The sequence below is a fragment of the Aythya marila genome (genome assembly GCF_965140915.1).
Source record: "Aythya marila genome assembly, chromosome: Z".
Classification (NCBI taxonomy): Eukaryota; Metazoa; Chordata; class Aves; order Anseriformes; family Anatidae; genus Aythya; species Aythya marila.
The window spans coordinates 21198831-21207287 of record NC_139080.1 but is presented as its reverse complement, the minus strand read 5'-3'; positions in this window follow the sequence as shown (position 1 = coordinate 21207287).

The window sequence follows — 8457 nt, the reverse complement described above, 5'->3', positions numbered from 1 at the left end:
CACCCTGTTGCCTTGATCCTCATCATTGTAGAAGTGTTTAGTACCAGGGAAAGAGGAAACAGGGCTACTTGTGTCTGTGTTTTATCAAGCTGTGTAGTTGTGGCCAGAAACAAACACTTTATCTAGCTATTTTGACCCCCTTTGCTGTCCTTTGGTGTGACTAGAGCATGTCCTCAGAGGATGTACATGATGCTTGGAACGACCGAAGCCATGGCTGTCAGCTAGTGAGCCAACCTGAGCTGCGGCCAAACACTGTGGGAACGAACGTTTCACCCAGCTGCAACACTTGAAGAAAAGCTTAGGTCTGTGGCTTGGGCTTGGACTCCCCTCACATCCCCACAAAGCAGGACCAATCTACATCCGCTCCCACTGAACATGCTCACCTGTAAAGCACACGCTCAAGCAGCAGCAAAGACAAAACCTCTGCACAATAAATGAAAAACTCTGCCATTCCTAAAGCTCAGGCTGCTGCTCAGTGCCACCAGTGCAGCTGCACTTCTCAAGAAGCAGTCCAAATGCTAGAAATGTCTTTCATTTCATTTCCCATCAGCAGAAAACAGACTCAGGATTGCTGCTGGTACCAGATAACCTAGATGTATTGTACGTAACACAGAATGAGCAATGAGATAGCACAGGAAGATTGCCAATGTGGCAAGCATGCCAGAAATACATGTTATTCTCCAGTTCAGCAGGACAAACAGGTGCATAAAACAGCATTTTCACACTGGGCTAACCAGAATCAGTGCCATTTTAGTGCGTCCAATTAAACACCACCCTCCCACCCTACTAAACACACGCAAACTAAAGAGACCATCTGGGTACTAAACAACAGGCAACTAAAAGACCAAATCATCCTCTGTCTGGTTTGTCTGGACTCTTCTAGGAACAGAGAACTTGTGCCTTGGCAGTGTATATGCTTAGAAATGCAGTCCAAACTCTTGTTGGTAATTACTGTTTTCCTGATTTGATTCCTTTCTGATGAAAGACCAAACATTGGAAAATCTTTGTATTTTTTTAAAGCTTATTTTTAGCTACTGGTTTTTATGGCCTGTGTTTCCTGTTTAAGGAAGTCAATACATTCACAAAATGAAAGACATCAAACTCTGAATAGCATCGTATCACTTCCTCATAAGCCATGGTCACTTCTTCCTCACATATGGCCCTTAATTATCTCGGAGAGACAGGAACTGACTGGTGTAAGGCTCAGGGTTTCCAGACAAAACCAAAACAAAAGTGGCCACACTATATTTGCTACATGAAAGTAACATAGCCTGGCATGAAGAACACGGAATGACACTGTATAAGCCCTGCAAGTGGTGAAAAAGAAGAAGAGAATGGCTGAGGTCCGGAGAAAGCCTTAGACCATTGCAGGTGGATAATGCAGAGACAATTGGGAAGATGCAGGCTATGAAATTAAAGCACAACAGTTAATCCTCTTCATGCACAACAACCTTCCCCTTAAAAGACTGAAGTTCAGAGCAGCTTGAGAACTCTTGATGCAAGGACAAAATCCCCTTCCCCCCTCCCCAGTCACCTCTCTGTAAGGCATTGATGAAGTTTCTTTTTTAATATTTATGTATCATCTCACAGTAAACTCCCCAACATGCCTATTAGGCTTCTTAGTTGCCACGGTATGATTTAGACATTGTTACATGAAAGGCCTCCCAGATGATCAGGTAGCAAGCAAGCAAGCAACACTGCTTACACCAGACTATCTAAAGCCTCGTGGTGCCTAGTGTTTTTAATTTAGATCCTGGATTCTTGAAAATGATCAGAGAAGCTCAGCTTTCAAAACCAAGAGGCTCCAGACCTCACAGTGTAACAGGAGTGGAAACAGACTCCATAAGGATGTAAAAACGTCAGTGTGCGGGAGAACTCAACAACAAAGTATGCATTGTGTCAGGCATTTCTATCACACAGAGGGGTGGTGGAGCAGAGACATACTGAGTAACCAGGCAGAGCATTCCCATGGCTACTGCTGCATCTACACTGTATTAGCTGGTTAATTCCCTGTAACACACCAATACAAATCATCCATCAGGTGGCTAGAGAAAAAAGACTTTTAAAAACCTATCAAACAAAACACCTTCCAAAGATACCTCTTTTCCTTCTCCCCCCCACCAAAACCAGCCAGAGAGGGGTGATGGCTGTTGTAGTACTGTCAGTAGGTGTCTCACCTTCTTCATGGTGAGGCAAGCAGACCATGATAGTGAATAATTTTTTCTTCAAATACATTTGTTCCTTTCAGCAACAAAGACAATCACATCTTCCACTGTGGTGGTTAGCTTGGGATATTTTTAGCCACCATACCAATCTATTAAATATGTTCAAAATGTCAATTAGATGCACAAAAGAAATCATGTTTTCCTCAGAAACCACAATTTCCACTCATTTAACTGAACAACTGCTGTTTGGCATTACACAAATAGGATCTTGTTGGGAGAACCTTTCATGCAATTTTCCTTGTTGCAACCTTAGCCTCCTGAATCACTTTGGTTGTGCTGCTAAAGGTTCCATAATATGTAGGCGAATTGGCCCAACCAATACCAACATTTGTCCCAGACCCTGTGTCTTCAGAAGGGAGAGAAGACTTCAGCTGTTCATTGGTAACACATCTAAGAGATGAGTTGCAGTCTGCCTGACTTATTTCCATGCATGCAGGAAAAGCGAGGCGATAAAGAAAGCATTACAGTTACTCATTGTGCTGTTTAATGAGATGCAGGTCATCTGGAATTGGAGGCCACAAACCCCAAATGATTTTTCCTGCCCACTGACTGGGCAGAATTTGGCACTACTTCTCTCACCACTGTTGTTCTTATAACTAACAGGCTCCGCTAAAGTGTGTGCCAAGATGAGCCTTGATGTAATTCCAGCAACTTCACCAGAGGAATATTTAGCTCTGTCCTGAATCACCCCCAATCCATTTTTTTTTTTTTTTTTGACTTTCCAGAATCCTTCTATGAACAGTGATTTGCCTTTGATTCATGGGACAGCAAATCAAGACTGTTTGTGGTCAGACACTGTGCAGTTCCAATGTCAGGGTGGTCATTGGCAGGCAATGCTGGTTCTACATGCTAGCTGTGTCTGCTGCCTCAGGTCTCAGCTCATCAGTTTCTAAAGTGCCAGTGATCCGACCACCTTTCTCATTCACTGCTCCATGGATACTTCCAACACAGCCCAAGCAGAGCTTGGCCATGAACTGCGGTTACCAAACAACCACTCCATTGCTCATTTTATACCATCAGACCCCAAGAAAGATGTATCATGCACATCATCTTCCAGATGAGCATTTTTCCAAATACGAAGCTCTTGAAATTACATCTACACAAAAGACAAGGGCTAGAAAATGAAGTTTTAACAATGAAATGTAGTTGGTACAGAAGTCAGTAAGACTATATATACTCACTGGCTGTCTCCTGAGCTAATTCAGAGATTGTGGCTTAGACAGCTAAATTTGGATGGGGCATCTGCACCTTTTCTGCTACTCATAAACACAGAGGAGCCCACCTATGGTTAAACACCAGGATCATGAATTCTTCTATTGCTGGGTAAGTTTTGCTTTCCTGTCTTCAGAACATGAGGTTTAACAGCCAACAATAAAGAAAGTGTAAAAATGTTAAGTATTTGGATTAGATAATCAAGGAAAGAAACCAATCTAGAGTGAGCTCTTCACATTCACAAGTAATAGAGGGTTACACTTCTATTTAAAAAAAAGTCATTTAATGATCATAATACTTTCTAAGCTTCTAGTCATAAACACTCTCTACAACTAGAAGACAAAGAAATCTGTCAAGGTTGGTTTTAGAAATAACTTGTGCTTTGTAGCCAAAACATGTTAATAGACATTTTTGATCCCGTGACCTTGCAGATGTCTGCAAATATAGCAGCTGATGTCACTTTTCTTTTTAAGGCAGTTCTTTTTCCTCAGACTATATGATGCTCCACTTTTATTGTCTTTGGCGATTCTGTTACTACCTGTAAGGATGGTATGCAAACATTTCAAATGAGGGCTAGGTGCTACTTGCTGTCAGCATCCCAGGGTGTTTGATGGAGGCAGTGCTCCTTTCTTCCCATGTGTGGTGTGCGGCATACACTTCTGGAGGGAGGCAAATCCTAGCAACCTCTTATCTCAGTAAAGTCACCCTGGAAACTTGGTTGTTTCCTCTAATTAGGAATATCCTGAAGCTTTTCATCTCACATTCAGTATTGTCTGCAACATTGCAGAATACCTTAAAAGTCTTTACTATTTGTTGCATTGTCGTGAGGCAACTATTGGACGTAACACTTGCGGGGTTGTGCTCCTTCCTTCTCCACTAACCTTTGCAAAAAGGATAAAAGAACAAGCACTTAAAATGATGGGAAAATCTTTGTCTACAAACACTTAATTCTTTATTCTTAGCCAGAGCTGCAGAGAAGAAGAGAACACTTAAGGGTATCACACTTGCAATCCTGTAAAGGTATTAGCTATATTGGTATGTTTGCAAGTTATATCCTGCATTAAAAGAAGATAGGTTACCAGGACTTTTGTTTTTCAAATACAAAGAGAGGAAGGCTGGATGATTTTTTTAAGTAAAAATCTGTATTTTAAAACAAGTCAAAGGTGTCTCAGTGAAATAAATTTACTTCTAGTGCAAATCCACTCTATGGAACTACAAATATAAATTGGCACAACTCAGAAAGAAAACTCTCCCTCTCTATAAATGGCAACCCAGTTTTGATGCACTTATATTATTTATACCCACTTACATAAAAACTTAATTGCTACTAGACAAACCTGAAAGAAAATTGTAGCTCAAACTAAATTGACAGAACACCAAGGTATTATTGAGAAGTTACTTTCACAGAGACTTTTGAAAGCTTGCAACACAAAACAGGATGTATATACAAAGAAAATGATGGAATATGTTTTTTTCTGTAGAATATAAACTTCCTCATGCAAAGCATTCAGAATATCTTCTGTACTTAAAAATACTACAAAGCCAAATTTACTTTCTGAAATTCAAAAAAAAAAAAAAAAAAAAAAAAAAAAAGAGAATTAAAATAAAATAAATAAAAAGAAAGAAAAAGCCCTCCAGAACTTCATCTGTACTGCAAAAGCTGTTGGTCAGTCATCCAAAGCACTGATTGCACATATTAGCAGATTCATCATTTTGAAAGAGCTCCATCTGTTCTACTAGACAACCATGATGATCTACAGACCCTGTCTTCTAGTTACAGCTCTAGCTTCAGATTACCTAAAATTTCAAAAAATCTAACAAAGATTTGTCATGTACACGCTGTCCAGGTTTAACTCTATTGCCACAGTATCACAGTATTAAACCCAAAATATTTTGAAAATAAGATGTGAAATACTCAGGGGGAAGCTAAGCTGTCCTGAATTTCAGTTGCACCTTAGTGTCTCAGGTCTCAGTCTCCCATATGTGCCTTTTCTTCTCTTTCATGCTGAAAAGTTGTACAATATCCTCTAAAGGGAAAAGTGGATATGAAAATGAAGTAATTGTTAAAACACTAACAAGCCAAATGGAAGTAATATAATTTGGGTGCAAAAAATCTCTCCTGGCTTCAGTTCTGGCAGAATCAATAGACTATAAAGGAAATTTGAAAATGAAGTTATTAGCAAAAGTCAGTTTCTTAAGCCACAAAACAGAATCTCATAAAACAGAAGTAGTATCACATCTGTCATGATTTCACTGAACTCACCTAAAGAGTGAAGACTCAATGGTGGCCTATGATGCGAGAGAGTGATGTTCAGTTCCCTCCACTACTAAACACCAATCCTGGATTAGAAAAAAAGTTCTAATTTAAAGGAATATTGAAAAGCACTGTAGCATTTTAAGACAATGATAGCAGTAGTGTTCAATTGCATATCTCAGAGGCGTGGCTTTGAAGAGAAGACAAGCAAATTCAGGCATTGCATTTGACTAACATTACTTATGCTCCAAAATTAATTCCAATATGTAGTTTTAGAAATTATGTTTACCTTAAATAGTTGATGACAGTTTTCACCAAGAGCCCTCAGATTTTATTTTTTTTTCCCCTGGAATCTTTTTCTTGGTCTCTTCCCATACCTGACAAAATGAGAGCAGTACATAGACATAGATAAACTAGAGATATTGGCCAAACCTCTGTTGGTCCATGAGCGCTCTAAACATGGTGCCAACTGCAATGTGCAGCACCAGACATTAATCAGTTGTGAAAAGACAGCAAATAAATTCCCATCAGTACTGATGGAAAAATACACAATCCTGCTTATCAAAAGCAGGTTGCAATCATCAGGACAACATTTAATTCTAAAACCTTGTCTTCAAACAGGCTTCTGTTTTGTAATCTCCACAGTCCACTATATCAAATTATTTTTAAGAGGTAAAATAAAACCTTGCCAATCCTATTACAGAATAGGGTTTCTTGTTTTTCCTTATTCTCTGCAACAGAAAATCCATGAGAAAATTCCAAATATAATAAGGATCCAATACGCGGGAGGGATAGATGTTGCAGAAACTACAGAGCATTACCACTACCATTTGAGAACAACACTGTTGTTAGGAAGATTTGGTAAAGATATATTTTAAGTGAGAATTTGTACAAAGACTCAGACCTTTTCCTCCACCATCTTCTGGTGACACAAGTCTCACAGTCAGAATTCAAGGGTACACTTGCATCTCTGATAGCTGCTTGCTGCATGCTAATTCTCTTTTCAGATGGATATACTAAAAAAGAAAGTGAAGGTGTTCAGATGGCACAGTCAAATACATCATATAACATACCTACAATGATGAAAATCTTGGTCACGGAGAAAGCTCCTCTTCGATTTTCAACCATGTCATATCCTATTATTCACTGAGGGCTGGAAAACTTACACTAGTCCTAGAGAAAGGACTCCCAAGAAGCAGAAATGTAGGCTGTTGGGTGTCAGCAAGGTCCCCATGCTAGGTGGAGTTTGCTGCACAGTTCATACCACAGAAAGCATTTTAGAGAGCCATTCAAAGAACAGCAAGAACTCTCCTTGTGTTTACTTGCAGTACCTCTCAACTCTCATGCCCACCTAAGTAACCCATTGGGTGGGAATGTGCCACTCTACCATTGCTCCAGGGCAGTATGTCAGGTCTTAACTGTTTCATTGTATAGACCACACATCTTCCTTCAACTGCAGGCAGCGTTTGGAGCGCCTCCTCTGAGGCACCAAGTCTTCTTCTCTTTGTTGCACGATACCTGGTGCAATTATGAGCACTGTCATTCCTCAACAGATTTTTGAGGAACAAAACATTTCTGTTCTTGGTGATCAAATTGCTTACCACCAAAATGCACCAAGGTTGTAAGCTCAGCATTTAAGGACCATCCATTCATTCACAATTCAACTCCAGTAACAGACACCATAAAGGAGGCAGAATCAACTTTCAAAAAACTAATTTTAATCAAAACAAAAAAATTGTTGATCATTAACAAGTTTATAAAACAGTGATTTAGTTACATAAATAAATTGATATCAGTGTATCAAATCTTAATTACTTTCAACTTCATGAGCATGTTTACATGGGTGATGAAGTACAACCTTTTTACCTATTATAATAAATAAAATGGAGAGCATGAAATAGTTTTTCTAAACAAAAATACCTACAAACATACCTCTAGCATGTTCTCTAATGAAGGGAACAAGAGACACTGGACAACTTTTGCACCAAAACATAAAAACTGCTTTAAAAAGCACAAGGATACAGAACCATCAGCTAAAGTAAAGACACTATACTGTAACCAAAGTTGGTATTTAATAATATAATGAACAGTTTGGTAGTTAGATCTCCAGTTTGGTTATTTTAAAGCATTAAGACAAGGCAAGATAGAAGGCTGCTTTTGTTTGAGTAATTCTAGAGAAAATAAAATATATTAAAAAAAACAAACTGAAAAGTAGAACAGTCATACCTACACAACTTTCTGTCCTGCACAAAGTCAAAATCCTATGCAGAATATATATATATAATATATATATATGTTATTTGTGCACAAAGGTTAGCTTATTATTAGCTCACTGCAAAGGCGTAATGTATCACGTCAATCATTTTGGAAAACATTTTGCGTTTTGTGTCAAAAAGGATATTTCTTTAAGTTTTCTAGGCTAGGAGGCACAAACCCCAATTCTGGCATACTGTATTCTTAATGCTAAGGCTTGCTGCTCTGGCTGTGTACTTTTTGTTGTCCGTCTTTACTATAGTGCCTGTTACAAGCATGTGTGTATGTGTGTATACATATATATGTATACACGGGTTGTATAAATATATATATATAAAATTTTCCCCAATAGGTATCAGTCCAACCATGCAATCCAAAAGGTGGCTCTGCATAGATGCCCAGCATATAGTTCACCACCTGAGCCAACCCTGAAGCAAGGCGCACTTTAGTCCTTCTGATAGGTTTTCTTTTTTGTTTAAAACCAAGCTACTGCAGCTTCAAGTATTTTGCATT